The 22,106-nt window shown below is 35.8% G+C and overlaps 1 long non-coding RNA gene across 1 annotated transcript in view; it reads left to right on the forward strand.

The window, feature by feature from the left end:
• The window catches only part of LOC140595059 (uncharacterized), a 61,077-nt gene that overhangs the window by 36,189 nt on the left and 2,782 nt on the right, over window positions 1–22,106 (forward strand). The gene's annotated exons all lie outside the window — the stretch shown is intronic.

A 22,106-nucleotide genomic window follows, 5' to 3' on the forward strand; every position in this document is an offset into this window, starting at 1 on the left:
CTGAAGAATCACGTATATTGGATACAAACATGTCAGTGTGGTCCTATGAGAAGCAGATGGCAGAGCTTTGAGTCTCTGCCAGGCCCTTGCATGTTGCCTGTGGGAGGCATCCCAGGCCGGGCAGCAAGGCCCTGGCTCCAGCACTCTGCCATAGTCAGCTGCTGGATGCCAGTTCTGGGCGAGTGTAGCCTTGGTGTGACTGCAGAGGGGTATCATGGGGATACTGATGCCAGGGCTCTTTTGGCTTCATGCACTCCTCTAGCAGGTTCTCTTTTATTTTTTCTCATTTGTTTTTTCTTTCTTCTTTCTTTCTTTCTTTTCTTTTCTTTTATTCTTTCTTTTCTTTTCTTTTCTTTTCTTTTTTCTTTTCTTTCTTTCTTCTTTCTTTCTTCTTTCTTTCTTTCTTTCTTTCTTTCTTTCTTTCTTTCTTTCTTTCTTTCTTTCTTTCTTTCTTTCTTTCTTTCTTTCTTCTTTTTAAAGTAGGCTCCATGCTGGGCAAAACTCATGGGGAACAAGGCCCAAATTCATGACCCTGACAACAAGACCTGAACTGAGATCAAAAGTGGGATGCCACCCAAGCGCCCTCCCCCGCCCAATTTCCTTCTTCTTTAAGGCTGAATAATATTCCATTGCATGTATACACATTTTCTTTTTCTTTTTTTAAGATTTTGCTTACTTATTCTTACAGAGAGAAAGGCAGAGACACAGGCAGAGGGAGAAGCAGGCTCGGTGTAGGGAGCCGGAGGTGGGACTCGATTCCGGGCCTCCAGGATCATACTCTGGGCTGAAGGTGGCGCTAAACCACTGAGCCACTTGGGCTGCCCACATTTTCTTTATCCATTCCACTGACGGACGCTTACATTGTTTCCACGCACTGACTACTGTATATAATGCTTCAATAAACATGGGAGTACAGTTATCTCTTTGAGATAATTATTTCATTACCCAGAAGTAAGATTCCTGGATCATATATAGTCTTTTCTCATTTCTTGAGAAATCTCCATACTGTTTTTCATAGTGGCTGCATCAGTTTATATTCCCATGGACAGTATTCAAGTGTTTGGTTTTCTCCACATCCTTGCCAGCATTTGTTATCTCGTCTTTTTTATAATAGGCATTCTAACAGATGTGAGGTGATATCTTATTGGGGTTTGGATTTGCATTTCCCTGATGAGTAGTGATGTTGAGCACCTTTTCATGTCCTGTTGGCTTTTTGTATGTCTTCTTTCAAAAGTGTCTATTCAAATTCCAGGCTCAATTTTTAATTGCGCTTATTTTGCTATTGAGTTGCATGAGTTCCTTATATATTTTGGATATCAAATCCTTGTTAGGGGGCAGCCCTGGTGGCTCAGCGGTTTAGTGTCGCCTTCAGCCCAGGGTGGGAGCCTGGAGCCTAGAGACCCTGGATCGAGTCCCATGTCAGGCTCCCTGCATGGAGTAGAGCCTGCTTCTCCCTCTGCCTGTGTCTCTGCCTCTCTCTCTCTCTCCATGTCTCTCATGCATAAATAAATAAAATCTTTAAAATAAATAACTTAATTAATTAATTAAATCCTTGTTAGGTATGTGGTTCGCAAATATTTTCTTCCATTCTAGAGGTTGACTTTTCATTTTGTTGCTTATTTCCTTTGCTGTGGCAGAGGCTTCTTAGTTTGATATTGTCCCACTTATTCATTCTTGCTTTTGTTGTCTTTGCTTTTGTTGTTAAATTAAAAAAAAAATCATTGCCAAAACTGATGTCAAGGAATTTACCCCCTATGTTTTCTTCCAGGAGTTTTGTGGTTTCTTGTCTTATATTCAAGTCTTTAATCCATTTTGAGTTGTTTTTTGTATATGATGTAAAAGAGTGGTCCTGTTTCATTCTTTTTCATGTGACTTCAGTTTTTCCAACACAATTTAATAAACTATCCTTTCCCATTGTATATTCTTGGCTTCTTTGTCATAAATTAATTGACCATATATATGTGGTTTTATTTCTGGGCTCTCTATTCTATCCCATTGATCTGTGTGTCTGTTTCTATGCCAATATACAGTTTTGATTACTATAGTTTAGTATTAGTTTGAAATCAGGAACTGTGATGCCTCCAGGCTTGTTCTTCTTTCTCAAGGTTGCTTTGGCTATTCAGAGTCTTTTGTGGTTCCATACAAATTTGGCGATTTTTTTTTTTTTGCCTCTGTGAAAAATGCCAGTGGAATTTTCATAAGGATTGTATTAAATCTGTAGATGGTTTTAGGTAATACAGACATTTTGATGTATAAATAAAGACTTTTTTAAATGATCTGTCTCCTGACTAGAATTTGTAGCCTTTCTTACACAAACTAAACTTTTATTATATCATCTACAAATTCTGATATCAACTTTTTGAGGTAAAACTATGACTTAAAGCAGTTAAGTCATAGCAGTCTGAATGCAAAATGATTCTAAACTTTTACAGTTTTTTATAATTGACTTTCCCACTCCTAATTCAACAGCAATATTATTGAAGTGACTTTTCTTTATTAATTAAAAATTTAACATTTTATATAATCAATAGTTCTTTCTTTTCACTAATTTATCTTTCCTTTTGCAGCCATTGATCATTAGTTAATGTAATATTTAATTATATTATTTAATGCCAACAATAAGGTCAACCGACAAAAAATAGATTGAGGACAAATATAACATTTTGTGGCAGGCACAAAATGTATGTTGCAAGTAGAAGTTTATGGTTTCCTATCTTTAGTCAGTATGTCTTCCAAAGGGGATGGAGAGCACTGATCCATCATTTGGTCTTATGGAAGGAATGGAGAGCACGATCCATCATTGAACCTGACAGAAGGGATGCAGAGCAGTGGTCCATCATTAGGCCCTGTGGGGTTGATGGAGAACACTGGTCTGTTTGGCTAGCTTCTACGTTTGAAATTGATTTAAAAGAGCTTTACTAAGAAGCAGTGTGACAGTCTGCTTGAATTGGAATCCTGACTCTGTCACTTACCAGCTGTACAACTTCGGTTAACTCACTTAACCTCGCTTTGCCTAAGTTTTCCCCTTTGTTAAATGGAGTTAGAAAAACATGGTTTCTATAAGAATTAAGTAATTCATCCCTGTAATATACTTAGATAGTTGAAGTCATGCTAAATACTGCTATCATTATCTTTCACCAAACTGGAGGTAATTAAGGTTCAGGAATTCCTCCAATTTGGAGATAAATGTCCTAGACACACACACACAAGCCTACACCAGTACTCCAGCATATACATATTCACACCTCCTTCACCAGACTTAGCTGTAAGCCAAGAAACCACCAGAGAAAGGTCTAGGAGAAAAGAGGCCACTTAGGCAAAAGGAATCGTTAAGGCTTTCCACAATCTAGTCTAGTTCTGTATAGGTTTAAAGTTTCACTTTGGAACCAAAATCCCAGTAGATGTTTCTTTCCCTAATATTCCCTTCTGTCCACATACCTCTCTCACAGGGTTCTGTGGGAAGGGTGGCTGTCTCGGCATAGAATTCACTGGTCACTTGGATATGCTGATCAAATACCATAATAACATTTCCCTGTTTCCAAGAAAATGTGTCCTTGATCTTGCCAGTTAGGCTATTGTTATAAGTGATAGCAGTCTGTACAGCTCAATGAACCAAAACATTACCGACAATCACTTGCTGTCATATTTTGAGGTCAAAATAGAACTGATCACCCCTCCCTCAAAGCCAGCTTTTCTCTTGGCTTATGTAAATGATACCCCTAATTTTTCACTTGCTCAGACCTCAGACCTCAAAGTCATACTGAATTCTTCTTTCCTGTCTCCTCACATCATATCAGATGGAAGCCTTTGCCTTAACCACTGCCAGGTCTCTTGCCTCTTTCTTTCCCTTCCATTCCCTGATGCATTATAATCTGGTACTTGATAGCACTAGCCTAGAATCTGGCAGCAGTCCCCAAAGTAGTCACCAGGTCCTCTCTCCTCATTCTACCCATGTCACGCCAGATGAAGCTTCCACGCACAGCACTGGCCAAAATACTTTTTTTTTTTTTGCTTCAAACAGGGAGCATTTTTTTGGAATTTTATAACCTATTATTATTGTTGTTGTTGGTACATGTATATCACAAATGTCACACTTTCCAGTCTTCCTTTACTGTTTAACTGACCTCTAATGCATTAAATTTGTAATAATTTATTCCTATTTTTGCCATTATATGTAATGAAGCATCTGTTTTGTCTATAACCTCACTAAGCAAAAACAGTTTAATATGTCTCATGATGTTTCGAGAGTGTTTTCAAAATGGTTTGACATAAAAGACATAAATGTATATAAATGACTGTAAATGAAAAACTCACTCTGGGGAACCAGTGTGAGCACTTCAGAAAGACATGCAAAATTTCTCCTGAGTAGCTGCAGGTCATGATTTGTGCAATAAGCTGAATCTGGTTTGAATGCTCCTGGGCAAGTAGAAGCTTTTCTTACCTCTAGTCTGATCTTTTCACTCATTTATTTTCAGCCCCAGAATCGAATACACTTTTTTATCCCTCTACTATCTCTTCTATCACAGCATTATAGTGAATCATTGCTTTAATTTATTAGCACCTGTGTCTCCCTCTGTTGGAAGGCAAACTCCACCTTGGTAGGATTGTGCCTTGCTAACCTTGGTACTTAGTCTAGAATGGACAGAGGAAAAATATTTGGATAATTCAATGATTGCTTGGTAGGATTTTTTCCCCATGACTGAGTTTCCCAATAATAAGGGAAAAATAAACCTGGAATCCAAAATACTTTCCTGAATTAAAGTACTTTAATAAAGCTTTTCACCTGGACGTTGGAAAAATAATTGCACTGGGATGCAAAAGGGACATAAGATAGATACATAATTTTAAAAAAAAAAGTGATACAAAGATCAGTGTGATAAATTTAAGTCTACCAGGAAAGATTTATAAAGAATCTATGAATATATACAAAGTGTAATAGCCATTATTATATTTACACCCCTAATCTTGCATTTATATAAATGATTTATTCACTTGCATAGCAAAGTGCATAAGCTGCTTTTCTTCTTTTTCAAAAAAAATGTTGGTTTTGCTTTAAGTAATGAAAATAAGAGATCACTTTTAGCTCACTTTGGAGTCAGTAAAAAATAACAGAATTTTAGATAATCGTTTTGGTTTCTTAACTGAAGCTTATCACTGTTTTTCATAACACACTAAATTAATTTAAAATTCTCTAGAATAAATAGTCAAAGACCCCTTTCAATATGGCCTTATCCTTCTTTATACCTGTCATAAATATTAGTTATGCTGAAATAATTTCCATTCCAAAATATATTGTATGATACTCATGATACTTTGTGAATTTGCCTTGCTCTTGAAATCCTACCCAGCTATAATGACTTAAATATCACTTTCTCCATGTGGCCTTTGTAAATTTCCACAACTGGAAGTAGGCTCTATGTTCTTTGAGGTACCATAGGACTTTAGTTATTCCTGCTATTACCATCAGCTTTCTATAATCCAGTGTTTCCCATCATAAAAATCACCCAGAATACTTGATAACACACCAACACTAATATACCAACTAACATACCAAGAAATCAGAATCTTCAGGAGAGGCCTATGGAACTGTATAGGCTTACAAAGTGCACCTAGGGGAGTTATGTTATAGGGGAAACTAGGCAAACGCTGTTAATGTGCATTTTAGCTGTTTGTGTAAATTTTATCACTCAATAGATTCATTTCAAGATCTTATTCATTTATCTTTATTTTAATCTTCCAACCTATCTAATGCAATGTTTTCTACAGATTAGCTAATGACAAAAAAAATTCTTGAATTCAAAATGATCACATATGGGGTCTCCATATCATTTGGACCTAAAATCCTACCAGAAAAAATAGACTTAAATAATAGAGGCAAAAAGATATTTAGGACAGTCAGTCATAACATGTCATTCAAGAAATAGCAAAATGAGTTTGGAAAGCCTGAGTATTAAAACATCTGGGTTTGGATTCCAGTTCAGTGGCTTATCAGTTATTCAAATGCTTTGATTTTAAGGCTGCTCATCTCTAAAATGAGGATGACAACAGTTATATTTTCTTTTTGGTCAAATGAGGCAGTGTATTTAAAATAGCTTTATAATTATATAAATGCTAATTACTATAGAAGCAACTATCTTTTGGAAGGTTGAATCCAAGGAGTTGCATATTTAAATGGACTAAGATTGAATACAAAGTCTTTAAAAAGTAAAGTTGGAAAGGTGAAAGAGATCCTATATGATTTGACTTCATCCACTTTTCTAGTTCTGCAGGACTCTTTAAATTAAGGGTGGCGATTTTTATTACTTGGTCACTGGAGGATGCTTAAATCTTTCTGCTAACTCATTTTGCAAACTATTGGCCCAAAATTTCTGAACCAAGATTTTTACATTTTTCAAAAGTCACGTTTTGTTCCTTTCCTTCATGAAGTTCAAAATCCGTGCCCTGCCTTTATGCAGCCCTTTATCCTATCTTTCTACAACCAAATATTTGGATATAGACATAGTGCTAAGGGTTGGACGGGCTGAATGTGTGTGAGCATTTTTAAGTTTATTAAAATAAGGAAAGATAGATGGCAAGGAAGGGGTTTACCATTCTTAGCATAGATTAATTAAAGCCCAAGGCCAGAAACTCATAAAAGAGGATCAGAAATTAACTTAAGCCAAGCAGGCTTTAAATAATACTAATGAATGTATTTCATCTCGAAAAGAATTAATACTTGTGAGTAGAGCTATAAAGCCACATAATCTAGTTGAGTAAATTTGGCTTTAGGAATAAAAGGATATTTAAGCTTATCTGGCTAGACTGGAGGGAACCCTGGGCAGTAGGGGTTATGTAATAGGTAGATATGGGTAAAGGTGATCCAGAATGGTGTATTTTTATTCGGGCTTCTGTTTTAATACTGGAGGCTTACATTGAGAGCCAGAATGAAATAGATAGATCACTGAACTCTTTTGTGGCAGGGATTGATGATAGTGGGGATTAGGAGGACACACGCAAAGGAAGAAATGGGGAGTCCGGGAAAGTTCCCTAACTCAAAGGAGTTTAGGGCTACCCTGCCTGAGTCAGACCCCAGAAACCTAAGGAATAGTCAAGAAGTAATCCTACACCTGGTTGTAGTGATGGGAGTTTGCCTTTGGATATGTGGAGCTAATTCTCACAGGTTTTTTGATTATAGAAAATGCCATTAGATGCTGTGGTATTCTAGGGACAGGTTTAAATTTTCTTTTCTTTTCTTTTCTTTTCTTTTCTTTTCTTTTCTTTTCTTTTCTTTTCTTTTCTTTTCTTTCTTTTTTCTTTTCTTTTCTTTTCTCTTTTCTTTTCTTTCTTTCTTTCTTTCTTTCTTTCTTTCTTTCTTTCTTTCTTTTCTTTCTTTCTTTCCTTCTTTTTCTTTTTCTTTCTTTCTTCCTCTCTTTCTTTCTTTTAATTTTCCTTCCTTCCTTCCTTCCTTCCTTCCTTCCTTCCTTCCTTCCTCCCTTCCTAAAAATTGACCGGAAATTCACATAACATAAAATTAATCATTTTAAAGTGCACAATTCAGTGGGTTTCAGTACATTCACAGTGTTCTACAATTACTGCCTCTAATTCTAAAATATTTTTATCACCATGCCCATTAAGAAGTCACTCTCAAGTCCTTTCCCCCTGCCCCAGGCAACCACCAATCTGCTTTCTGTCTCTATGAATTGGTCTTTCCTGGAGATCTGATATAAATGGAACAATACAATATGTAACCTATTGTGACTAGCTTCTTTCTATTTAGCATAATGTTTTCAAGATTCAGATTTGCGGTAGCATGTTTTTTATTGCTGAATATTTCATTATATGTTTGTGCCAACTTGTTTATCCATTCATCCATTGATGGGTATTTAGGTGATTTCCATATTTTGGCTATTGTGGTTAGTGCTGCTATGAACATCTGTGTATAAGCTTTTGTCTGAACACTTGCTCTCCTTATATCGGGTTTATAAGCAGGAGTGGACTTGATGGGTGGTATGGTAAATTCTATGTTTAACTTTTTGAGGAACCAACAAACCTTTCCACAGTTGTGCATCATTCTATATTCCTACTGACAATGTCTGAGGGTTCGGATTTCTCCACCTCCATGCCAACACTTACTCTTTTCTTTTCCTTTCATTTTTTAAAATAATATCTATCCTGGGGTGCCTGGATGTCTCAGTTGGTTAAGCATCTGCCTTCAGCTCAGGTCATAATCCCGGGGTTGCGAGATTGAGCCCCGCTGAGCAGGGAGCAGCTTCTCCTTCTCCCCTTCCTTCTTCCTGTGCTTGTGCACTCTCTCACTCTCCCTCAAATAAATAAATAAAAATAATATCTATCATAATGGCTGTGAAGTGAAATCTCATTGCAGGTTTGATTTGCATTACCCTAATGACTAATGATTGACCATGTTTTCTTGTGTTTGTTGGCTATTTGTATATCTTCTTTGAAGAACTGCCCACTCAAGTTCCTTGCCTATTTTTAATCGGGTTTTGTGTCTTTTGTTGTTGCATTGCAAGTGTTCATTATACATTCTATATGCTGGACCCTTACCAGATATATGATTTGCAAATGTTTTCTCACATTCTGTAAGTTTTCTTTTCACTTTGTTGGTAATGTCCTCTGCTGCATTAAAGTTTTAAATCTTGATGAAGTCCTATTTATTTATCTGTTTTTCTTTGGTGGTTGTACCTTTAATGTCATATCTAAGAGTCTTTTGCCAAATCCAAGGTCATGAATATTTTCCCCTATTTTTTCTAAAAGTTTAATAGTTTTAACTCTTACATTTAAGTGATTGTTTCATTTGAATAATTTTTGTATATAGAGTGTGAAGTAGTGGTCGAACTTCATTCTTTTGCATGTGGCTATCTGGTTGTTCCAGCACCATTTGTTGAAAAGACTATTCTTTTCCCATTGATAGATCTTGGCATCCTTGACCATGGAAGTATGGGCTTCTTTATGGACTTTCAATGATATTCTATTGGTCAATATTTTTATCTTATGCTGATACCATAATGATTCAATTACTTTAACTTGGTAGTAAGTTTTAAGAGGTGTGAGCCCTCCAACTTTGTTCTTCTTTTTCCACATGACATCATTCAATCCTAATTATTTCAATATAGACCCTGGCTCCAAATATAGTCACATTGGGGGTTAAGACTTCAAGATATAAATTTTGAGGGGAGGCAATTCAGTCTAAAGCAAGTATGATGTTAGCTGTAGGTGTTTCACAAATGTCCTTTCTCATGTTGATGAAGTGCCCTTCTATTCCTAGTTTGCTGAGTGCTTTTAATCATGACATTTGCCAAATCCTTTTCTGCATCAGTTGAGATGATCATGTGGTTTCCCCCCTTATTCTATTGATGTATTATTATGTGTTCTATTTTAGTATTTTGAACACCCTTGCATGCTTGGGATAAAACTTGAAAAAAAAAATTTCACTTGGACATGGTGTATAATCCTTTTATTATGCTGTTGGATGCAAATTATTAGTATTTTCCAAAGGATTTTTACATCTATACTCATAAGGGTTGTTGGCATGCTGTTTTCTTGTGATATATTTTTTAGGCAGTAGTATCAGTGTAATGCTGACTTTGGAAAATGAGTGAAGAATTGTTCCCTTCTCTTTTAATTTTGGAGTTGCTTGGGAAAAGTTAGTGTTAACTCTTTATATGTTTGGTAGAATTCAACAGTGAAACCAATTGGTCCTGAACTTTCTTGTGTTTAGTGGTTTTGTTTACTAAGTCAATTTCATTAATTTATATATATATATTTAGATTTTCTATTTCTTCTTATGCCAGTTTTGGTAATTCATGTTTCCAGAAATTTGCCTATTTTATCTAGATTATCCAATTGGTTGAAATACAAATGTTCATAGTATTCTCTTATGATCCTTTTTATTACTGTAAGCAGGGTTAATTTATGATGTGACACATACTGAAATCCACTCTTTGCAATTCTGCATTATTGAACCATGGGTTATATTGATATGTTGGTCATGCTATCTTAGAGTGACAGTGCCTACAAATCAAAAACTTACATGTTCTTTGCTTAGCACCTGGATTCTTGGGACATTCAAGTAAAGTGTTATCATTTGGAGAGACCACAGTCTCTCCATTTTATTATGCATGAAATCCAGGATATCATGAAGGAAGTAATGAAATAATAAGGCAGGAATAATGACAAGATCTGCATTTATGGGGACAAGATATGCATTTAAGTACCATGCCAAACCCTTTGTTTTATTTAGTCTGCATCACAGCTCTCCAAAGTAGCTATACTTTTATCTCATAATTACAAATGTGGGCAAGGAAATTGAGCCTCACTAAAGTTAAAAAAGGAAAACAAGACTTTTCCAACATCACAGAATACAGAGTAGAGATGAGACTCAAACCCAGGTCTTTCTGCATCTCCAAGATCTGTCCTTCCTTTCATCTGACTGCACAGACACAATAGAAATTAGTCTTGGTGATTTTCTAGAGCTCATGGAGATTTTGACATTTATTCTTCATAGAAGAGTTTCTCAATTTTCCCAATGACTAGATTGGGTTGAGAATGTGCTTGAGTTATGGTTATTTCCTGCGTACAAAAAAGAAAAATGTCACAGGATTTTAAGGTTATTGATATCCTCGAATCTTTCTGGAAAGAAGTATGACTATTTGATAGCTGAATAGCGTAGTTATTTCAAGGTAAAAAAGTTTACAAAGTTCTAAAAGTTTCAATGTAGCATGAAGTACATGAGCTCAAGTTATAGGAACAAATATACCATATTTCAGTCTTTTATGACTCAACAAGGTTCTTATTATTCCAAACTGGATTTGCTGAGACTAATAAATCCAATAATCTATCTAAAGTGTTCCTTTATTTTCTTTTTATGGTTAAACAATAAAATCAACTCTACCTAAAGATAAATGCATTAAAAAGAGATAATAGCTTTTTAAAGAAGAAGCTAAGAGAAGGCTCACCATGTTCAAAATTACCAATGTCCTTGCTGTAGACACTGTACAAAATTATTTCTGACATTTTTGGTATAAGAATGACAGTTTTATAAATCTTAGAGCTAAGAACACTACTGTATAGCACACACTTGATCTCATACTTGAGGGGAAAAGGATGGTTGCAATAAAAATAATCCATGCCCATTATAATTTAGAACATTTAGTGCCTGATTTTAATCTATTGCCATTTCATTAAAATGTTAGATTTATGATTCACACTCAAAATGATAATGTAGTAACTAAAAAAAGTATTATAATCTAGCATTAAATCAAGGGCTAGTAACAATAACATAAAAACATATACATGAGACAATACAAAAGATAAAAATATCTCTGATATAATTTTAGGCTTCATAACTTAGCACTTAATTTGTCGCTCAGAAAGCAGATGGGAAACAATTATATTTTTATGATATAAACAGAATGCTTATGCTTTTCATCCAAATATTTCTAAACCTAATTAGAAGAGGAGCAGACAAATTGTTCTAAGCAGATTTTGATGAAGATGGAACTTGGTTCTGTCAACTGGATGTGGGGCTGTAAAACACTATTGTCTCACATTAGTATTGGAATTCCTTTCATATAAATTATTCTCCATATAACACTTTTTCCCAGGAATCCCAGAACATAAATGATGGCAACTAGGTAGAAGGAAATATAATTTTTCCTAGAAAAATTCTCTTGTGGAAATTCTTCATGCTTTCTCTGCTCTTATGGTTACTGAGAACATATGGCATGTAACATAGTTAATCATAGTTGAAATGGTGATTCTGAACTCAGACCATCTGGTTTGAGGCCTGTCTTCACCACTAAGGTGTGATCTTGCAAAGATCCCTTAAGCTCTCCCTTTCAGAGACAATAATAATAATAATAATAATATCTATTACATAGAGTTGTTGTGAGGATTAAATGGGTTACATTAATTTCTTGGAACATCATCCAGCACATGGAAAGCAACCAAAAATATTTGCTATGATTATTATCCTCTAACCTACCTCAGTGATCTTCTACCAAATTTTCCTGATGCCAGTCTTAACCTTTCTCCTTTCCATCAGCTAGTTGACTACAGTCATCTTTCTCTCAGAAGCCCACTAACAGGTGACCTCTCTCTGAGGGACATTTAGCTCTTTCCTCTTTTTAAAAATACCTTAAACATCACTATAACAAGCATCACTGTGTATGTCTCCTAGAACATACATTGAGCATGGGTACATCTAGCTGTTGGTAAATGACCAGAGTAAAATATGTGTATTTCTCCAACACTCCCTATTGTTTGTTTACTTTTTCTTCAAATTACTTACCTTCATCTACTGCATATTTTTCAAATACACATGTATCTTTTACATAGGTATGTATTTTACCTATACATATATCATATTTTACTGATCCATTATCTTTATTTCTGTTTCTATTTTTCTTTTTCTCAATGGAATATATGCTCTCCGGGCAAGGATTTTCATCTTTGGTTCAATACAGGCAAAATGTGTGATGGCAAGTATTACAGTGTCATGCACCATAGATATAAAAGTCCAACTTTATTGGGGATGTGTGAAAGCCCAAGATCATTAAGGCGAACCAACACCTCATATTCTTAGCGTATCACAGAAAGGCATTTGAGATACTTCTGGATACACCAGACAGCTGTGGTCCAAAGGATGATGCCTATTTCCTTGTATAATGAGAACAGCCTCTGGATGCCTATTAGTCAACAGGGCTCTGGTACCAAAACACCTGAGTAGGCACAGTTGTCTAATAGCACCAAGTGTTAGTGTCTGATGATATTCATGAGAATTGGCTTTAGGCTGAAGGCGAAAGGCAGCCTCCTCAACCATTCTCACAGAAAGTTAGGTGGTTGAATTTAGAGGCAGCCTCCTCTACTGAGAGTGAAAAGCCCTCTCCCCCAACCTAAGGGAGGCAAAACCCAGATCTCAAGAGATTTGAGGTAACCTGAGATTCCAGAATAATTTACTAGGCCATTCTGTTTGTCTCTCTTCAGGGGTAATATAGAAAGGTAGTACTTATTGCTTTAACAGCTTGCATTTTAATAGGGGCAGATAGCCAAGAGCAAATCTTAAATTATATTCATAATAACAAGAGCAACCATTCCTTCCAATATATGAGCTGCCAATTGTAACTAAGTCTGCTTTTCTGTATATCATTTCACTTAATCTTTACAAGAGCCCTAGGTGGTAAACATTATAAATCCCATATCATGTGAAAGAAAAGTGAGGCTGGGAGAGGTTAAGAAGATTTTGTAAGATGCTGTAGCAGCTTTCAGGTGAAAATGTGAATTGGGATTTGAACCCAGACCCATCTGACTTCAAAGTCCATGGTATTTCTAGAATAATATTACATTGCTCTACCTCAATGAGATGCAAAATAGACATTTAGAGAGAAAGTTTTTTAGAGATAACAAGGGTTAGAAAGAAAGTGAATGAAAGGAGAGATAGGAAAATAGGAAGATAATAGATTTAGTCCAGTTAAATGACCTGTCAGTTTAGGTTTTACTTTTCTGGCATCATGAAATGACGTTAAGAAAAATTGCAGTGCCTGGATGCCTCCATTGATTTCAGCTCAGGTCTTGATCTCAGGGTTGTGAATTCAAGCCCTGTATTGGACTCCATGCTGAGTGTGGAACCCACTCAAAAAAAAGAAAAGAAAAATAGCCTTTAAAATATTATGACAAACCTTATTGGCCTTGCTTCACTTGGTTTGTCTCAGGATGGGGCAAATTGTTTATAAGAACATTATTAACTTTTGTTGAATGTTTATAATTAAGGACCCCTGAGACTCTTGAGATTTAAGCAAAATATGTTAAGGAAGCCCAAATAGCTCCCTGAGGTTTAAATAAGAAGGGGGACATTTATTTCTATGTTCATCTTTGCTTCCTTCTAATCTTGAATTTCCTTGATTTTCAAATAGACACACAAACATGCACACACACACACACACACACACCCCAAACCTTAAAACTACATCAAGCATTCCATTTCAAAAAAATTCCCGTTCTGCAAACAAAACAAAACAAAACAAAACAAAACAAAACAAAAAATCCCTTTGACTTCCAAACTCCTGAGTTTTCTCATTAGCTCTTCCCTGGAGGTTGTATGGCTTCTAGGCATTTACTGCCTTCTCCATTCCTTCCCTTCTCTTCTTCTCTCTCATGTTCCTTTGGAAGCAAACCCAATTCCCTTACTTTTTTTTCATGCAGAGCGAATCAATAATCACTATTGGCTTTCTGGGCTATGACTGTCACTCATGTCTTCAGGGCTTTATCTTTTATTCCAGCGGTTTCTTTATGTATTTTCTTGAGCAAAGAGGTTTACCTACCTGTATTAATTATATATTGCTGTGCAACAAATTGCTCCCCAAACAAGCTGCTTAAAATAAGAAACATTATCTCACAAATTCTGTGGGTTGGAATTTCTGTAGGAATTCAGGAACATATTATATGGGTGGTTTTGACTCAGGTTGCTCATGAGATGCTATTAAGATATCATCCAAGGCTACTATTATCTGAAAGTTTAACTAGGACTAGAGGATCCACTTTGAAGATGGCTTCCTCACATAGCTGTTGGCAGAAGGCTTCATTCCTCACAACATAGACTTCTCCATAGGTCTACTGGAGTATCCTAGATGCCAAGGATCTAGTTTCCACCAGAGTGAGTAATCCTGGAAAGGGAAACCACAATGCCTTTTATGTCCCATTCTTGGAAGTTTCACACTGTCAATGTTGCAATATTCTTTTTTTTTTAAGATTTTATTTATTTATTTATTTGAGAGAGACATCTCGAACAGAGGAAGGGGAAGGGCAAAGGGAGAGGGAGAAGCAGACTCCCTCCTGAGCAGAGAGCCCAACATTGGGCTTGATCCTCAGGTATCATGACCTGAGCCAGAGGCAGACACAACCTACTGAGCCACCAAGGTGCCCTAATGTTTCAATATTCTATTTGTCAGAAGCAAGTCACTTTGTACCATCCAGTCACAAGGAATGGGGAATTGAAGGGAGAAGTATCAAAGAATTTGTGGAGATGGATGGAATTAAAGTGTGTTATATTAAGTAGTTGTCAGAGAAACAAAAAAAACCATATGATTTCACTCAGATGTGGAATTTAAGAAACAAAACAGATGAAAGTAGAGGAAGGGAAGGAAAAAAACTAAGATAAAGACAGAGAGAGAGGCAAAGCATAAGAGACTCTTAAATAGGGAATAAACTGAGAGTTACTGGAAGGGAGGTGGGTGGGAAGATGAGGTAATTGAGGAATGAGCATTAAGGAGGACACTTAATGTAATGAGCCCTGGGTGTTACACGCCACTGGTGAATCACTGAATTCTACCCTTGAAACCAATACTACACTATATGTAAACTAACTTAAATTTAAATAAAATCTTGAATGAATTTATGGAGATATTTTAATACAATTCTACTTCTTAAAAGAAATATAAATTTTTACAGCAATGTCTATCATCATAAACACTGAACTTAGTAAAAATTTGCTACAGTCTAGAGAAGGGTTCATTTTACTGAAGGAAATATTCAATAAATATTGCAAATAACCCCAGCAAGAACTTTGCTTTATGAGTTCTTTCGTGAGTGTGGTCAAGGTAACAAACATTTATTTCTAAACACGAACAATGCTGAATAGTAAGCAAGTGACTAGTGCAAGTAACCATAGACTGTGTTATGATATGGCAGTGATATCTAAGTATGCTGACTTGTTTAGTATAATTTTGATTTTTTAATATCCTCATGAATACTGCCAAAACCTCTTTTACTAGAAACAAAAATGTTGAGAATAACTCTCTGATTTTTTATGATTTCATTTCTCAACCACCAGTTTTACTTCAACATGAAAAAAAAATGTATTCATTTTAGTTAAAAAATCAAAGAGATTGAATTAAGTCTCATCAATATGATAGTTATCCTCTCTTTTCTCCCCAAAAGAATATATACTACTCAATCAATTAAAAAGTGAACAAAAATCAGTCTACCAATCAGTTGTTTTGCTATTATAAAACACAAAAAGTCAATTTGACAATTTGTGTCCTTTAAGTGAATCAATGTGATGTTTTGACATCAAATATATAAAACTTTCTCTCTTATTTCTCTTGGATGAAATTATACTCAAGGAAATGGCTCTATTTAATCTAGTTTCTTTCATTAAAAATAAACAAAACCTGTCTGACAGTGGGGCCAAATGCCCACATTGACACTGCCACTGTACTCTGTTGTCATCATTGTGACATGTTCCATAAATAAATCTGTGAGCTACTCTCTTTGAGAAATCCATTGGCTCTCCAATGAAGATTAACTTCCTATTGCCAGATGTACGTTCAGGATTAAACACCAGAATTGTTTATTCATCATTGCTGATTAGAACTTTTACTTAATGTCATTGTTCGAGTTGGAGAAGTTTCTCCTGTGTGGCCAGTAAAGGATGTGAGAAATGTAGCACTATTTGGTGGATGGGTCCCATTATGGATTTCTGCCAACCTTCTTCTTGGGTCTGTGGGATTCCAAAAGAGACATAGGACAGCTGCATAATCCTCCTAAGCATCACACGAGAGACCCCCTAATAATACTAAGCCATAGTATTTAACTCATCAGTAATAATTGTTGGGCTTCAGAATATAGTTGCATTGTTTAACCAACATGATTTCAAGAAGTCATGGAAAAGCATAATTACTAAGTTCTAATCTTTCAAACATATCTTTGCAGGTTGGGGCTGTAGATGTCAACATAATAGCTTTTTCAAACTCTGGGAATGTGTGTGTGTATGACTGTATAGCCAGTTTATATTTTTAGGGTTATTAACATCTTTTTCTCTTATGATATAAGGTCAGAAGTAAAGTATTGCAAAGGGAATTTTCAAAGGACATAAGAATTCCAAATAAATAAAACATGGACACATTCACTGTAACTCTAACTTCAAGAAGAAAAAAAAAAAAAAAGACTGAATAGCTCAGGTGAAGGAGCTCCTGATCTACTTAGCAATGTGTAGTGTGCTGAACTCCGTCGCTATACTGCTGGCCCCAGCCAACTCACTTAACCTTGAAGTGAAGATAGAGCAGTAGAGATTCATGTACTTAAAACAGGCTCTGACATACAGTAGTTGGTCAATAAATGTCATCTATTATTATTTTGTAGAAAACAGAAGGAGAAAACCAATCACTTAATAGCTATTTGAATTGTTGATCTTTTAAATTTCTCAAACCTTTTTAAGAGTTCAGCCTTTGGCTCTGCTGCCAAGACTTTTTGGCATTTACCCTGCAGAATGACATAACTTCAAGGATGCAAATGTAGGTTACATAATGGTAGTTTATCTTCCTATAAACCTTGGAAGAAAAATCTTTAGTGAGCAGCAAAGTTTTACTTATAAAAATATTATTTAAAACAATCTGGACAAGATTCAAGTCTGTACTTTTTTTTAATTCTAAAGGCTCTTTTAAAAAATCCAAGTTTGGTGTTTTCTTTTAAAATGGTCAACTACTTATATAGACTCCAACCTTAAGCATTTATATTTGTATTCTGGTTGCTGTTCAGAGGGCAGACTGAAGGAGGATAAAGGTAGATGCAGAAAGACTCACTGGGAGATAAGAGAAGGTTGTGGCAGCTGGACCAGGTGAAAAGGTCAATTTCTGAATAATTGCATTTGAGCTTAGACCTAGTATATGTGATGATAAATAAGCTGGAATGTGAGGAAGGACATGAGTCAAGACAGCTACATGTTTTTGGTTTGAGTAATTAGAAGAATGAAGTTGCATTGCTCTGAGATAAGGGATATTCTGGAACTGGTGTGAGAGGGAATTTCAGGAGCTCAGTTTTGGATATTTTATATTTGAGATGCCTCTTGGGCATCAAAGTGGAAACATGGAGATATTGGGTGATAGGGTGTCAGATAAAGCACAGGATGCCCAGTTAAGTTAGAATTTCCGACAAATCCCAAAACTAGTTTTAGTTAAGTACAAAACAAATGATTTCATGGTACATACTTATGCTAAAAAAATTATGCATTGCTAGTCAAAAATTCTGATTTTATCCAATGTCCTACATTTTTATTTGATGAGTTTGGTAATCCTATCAAGTGGGCAGTTGAATGGTGAGGAAGAGGTCATAGGCTGGAGTGATCAACCTAAAGATCATCTTTGAAGTCATGTGTTGAATGAAATCATCAAAGGAGTAAGCTCCAATAGCAGTGAAATTGATCCAAGAGTAGAGTCCTGATGCTCAGGGTAGAGGTCAGGTGATGAGGAGAAATACTAAGGAATGCTAAAGAAAGGACAGAAAGTTAGGAGGGAAACCAAGTGAGTGTAGACAGAAAGCTAAATCAAAGCAAAGATTTCAAGCAGGAACGATCACCTGCATCTGTAGCTGCTGATAGGTGAAGGTCGATGAAAGTGAGGACCAGGAAAGGCTGAATCAAGTTCTTGCTGGATTGAAGACGGAAAGTGCTGATTAATCGTGTATTCAGAATTTTATTGGAGACTGCAAATGGGAACTATTCTTTCAAGGAGTTTTATAAAGTGAAGAAAATGAGTATGTCATTCCCTGGAGAGGAAAATGAAATCAAGAGGTTTACCTATTTTATCAAAGAAAGAATGTTTGTATGCTAATCAGTATGAATCAAAGAGAAAGAAAACTTAATGATATAGGAGGCAGAGGGAAGAATGGCTGGAGAAACATCCATGTAAGGAAAGAAGGAATGAGGTCTGGAGAGAAAATGGAGTGACTGGCCTGGATAAAGGTACAGGTGACCCACAGTGACCAGGGATAAGGTGGTGCGGGGAAGTGGACAGAAGTGGTGGTGGTACTTAATGGAAGTTCTCTTCTGATTGCTTCATTTTTCTCAGTGAATAGAAAGCCAGGTAGCATTTTGCTGAGAATGATGTTTGATGCGAGGGCATAAGAGGCTTAAACAACTTTGTCTCTTGTCTATCTCTCAACCTTTTTGCAGTTTCATCTTTTCCAAATTTGTTCTTTTGTCTGTTATAAAATTTTGATTTTTTTTTAAGAGAGAGTGAATAGGGAGCAGGGGGAGGGAGGAGAGGGAGAAGAAGAGAGAGAATCCTAAGCAGGCTCCATGCCCAGTGTGAAGCCCACCCCGGGGCTCCATCTCATAACTCCGAGATCATGACCTGAACTGAAATCAAGAGTTGTATGCTACTAATTGAGCCACTCAGTGTCCCTAAAATTTTGATTTTCTATTGTGTTTCTAATTTGTTTTCTATCTGTTTAGATGGTGCATGTGTCCTGTCTCCCCTCAGAGTTGGTAAATTCACTAAAGGCAGTGTTCATGCCAGCTCCTGTGTGAATTCCTGTGCCTTGTTCATAGCAGATGAGCAATGAAAATTTATTAAGAGAATTAAGATTTTTTTTTAAATGAAATGCACTATAATCACCAGAAACTCTTTTACTTAGGCTAAAAACTATTTCTTTTTTCCAAAGATCTACTGTATACTGTGGAAGATTCAGATAAATAGATTAATTCTTTCATCGAACAGTTATAAAGATGTGCATTGTAGAAAACATTGCAAAACTATGTTGGCAACTTACACTGAACCAAAAAACCACTTCAGTGTGCATAAAATTGTTAAGTAGCATAAACATAGTAATTATGGTTCAAAGTGAAAAGAAAAAAAAATTGAAATAAAGCCTTATAGATTGCAAACAGGAAGCAATATATTCTACATAGAACTTTAAATACAATTTTAAAACATGGAAATTTTAAAAATATTGCCAACCATATTCTTCTAAAATATTAACCAGGTGAAATGATATGGATATTTGCAAAAGAGTAAGGGGATATAAATAATTATTCTCAAGGAATCACCATATATTAATGGTTAAAAGTGTTGATATGCTAACATATTTACAAATAAAATAATACAGAGTTGTATTTGGTAAAAAGATTAGGCATAAACTTCAAAAGTATATATAATTATGGTTCTGGTTTATTTTGGAGTATAGATTTAACCACACACTATGCAAATTAAAAAGATATTATATTCAATGTTTATGTAATTGTGTGGTATTTCCTCTAAAATTATAGTGAAAATATCTATAATTAAATAAATGCTCTCTCCAATTACTGAAAAGTCTCATAATCTTTTTGCATCTATAAACAAAGACCTATTGTAACATCCTTATGAGAGCTAGCCATTCATGACAATTTTACACATTTCCACTCCCTTTTACTTTAACATTTTTTTCTCTGCCCCTACTTTTTTTTAGAAAGAAGAAATAACCAATTAACTCTGTGAAGATGAGTTTCTACATAGATACACTAATCTTCAATAATTAGCAATAATGCCAATGTATTTCTTCACTATTACAAATAGGTTAATTTTTTTAAGGTTACATATTAGACTTTTTTAATTAATTAATTTTTTAATTTATTTTTTTAAAGATTTTATTTATTTATTCATGAGAGACAGAGAGAGAGAGGCAGAAACAGGCAGAGAGAGGCAGAGAGAGAAGCAGGCCCCATGCAGGGAGCCCGACTCGATCTCGGGTCTCCAGGATCATACCCAGGCTGCCTTATGACACTTTTTTTAGAGAGAAAGAGAGAGAGCATGAGCAGGGCAGGTGGAGGGAAAAGGGAGAGAAAGAGAGAGAATCTTAATCAGGTTCCATGCCAGTGCAGAGTCCAATGCAGGGCTCGATCTTAGGACCCTGAGATGATGACCTGAGGCGAAATCAAGGGTCAGATGTGTAACCAAGTGAGCCACCCAGGCACCCCTGCATATTACACTTTTAACACTAAAATTATTTCAGAATTTCTGACATGAGTTATTTAGTTATTTTGAATCAAATCATCAATCATCTATTTGCTCATATATACCCAATAATGTCAAAGAAGCACTACATCTGGATCTATTTTCAAACTATTTGAAGTAACTATTTTCAAAAGAACAGACAACAATAAAATAATTAATCAAGTTGAAGTTTAAACTTATTATAAACAGCTGACTTGCAAACATGTGACTACTGAAAATTATTATCCCTGGTCATTTTATTTAATTTTTTACTCTCATTCTATTTGCAAATTCTTTCTTTTTCATTTCTGGAATTTACCTTTTCTTTTAAATTCAGGAATAATTAATTTATTTTTTGGTATAAGTCTGACGCTTCACATTTAAATGTACTCAACAGCTATTATTTCTAAATTTTCAATCTCTGTAATATGCCCGCTGGCTATGCTTCCTTTGGGGGCCTCACTTTGTTTGGGGCTGCCATCTTAATTTTGAATTGTAGAGGCGAGCACTACTTCTTTGACTGTGACAGTTGCACTACATTTGCCTATTTTTATTGCTTTGCAAGACTAAGATGCAGAGACAGAGAACACTAGAGCTGGAATGGTCTGCAGAGCCCATCTTGGCTACCCATCTTGCTTTATGAATGAGGAATGAGGTCCAGAGATGGGATTTAACCTGCCACATAACACTGAGTAGGGAGAGAACCAGGATGAGAACTTAAATCATACTATTCTTAACTGGGTACTCACATTTCTACGTGCTTTAGGTTAAAATTTACTCTGCCATTTCCATGTTAATTGTCCAAGGTTATTCTTTTTCACTCTCCACAAAAAAAATTTCATGGTTTAGTATCATTTTATTTTCTTTCTTGGGATTATATTCATTTCGGAAACCCCGGCTTGGATCCTGCATCACTGCCTACAATTAGGGCAGAGCAACCACCTTCTGGTGACCTGTTTTTGCTTTTTTTTTCTTTTTCTTCCTCCAAGCAAAGACTATCTCAGCAGTGGAGTTCTTTACTTCTCTTCTGTGTCTCCTTAGTGCCATATACTATCTCTGTTACAGCACTCATCATGTTGGACTCTCACTATTCATGCAATTGATTGTTCCTCCTTAGAAATAAAGACAAATACCTAACTCTGGGTTAGGTGAAGGAAGTACCCTCAATACTTCCCAGTATTGTTCAAAGGCCCATGCACAGCCACAGACCATGACTAAAGGCAATAATTTGTGGCCACCCATGCTTTTGTCTCATGAAACGAGAGTCTTTATCCAATTGCAAGAGGGTCATTGAAAACCTCTTCTCTTTACTAAGTCAGAGTCCCAGGCTTGGTGCCCTGTAGAAAATCAGACAGTTATTTC

Source organism: Vulpes vulpes, chromosome 13 (genome assembly GCF_048418805.1).
Source record: "Vulpes vulpes isolate BD-2025 chromosome 13, VulVul3, whole genome shotgun sequence".
Lineage (NCBI taxonomy): Eukaryota > Metazoa > Chordata > Mammalia > Carnivora > Canidae > Vulpes > Vulpes vulpes.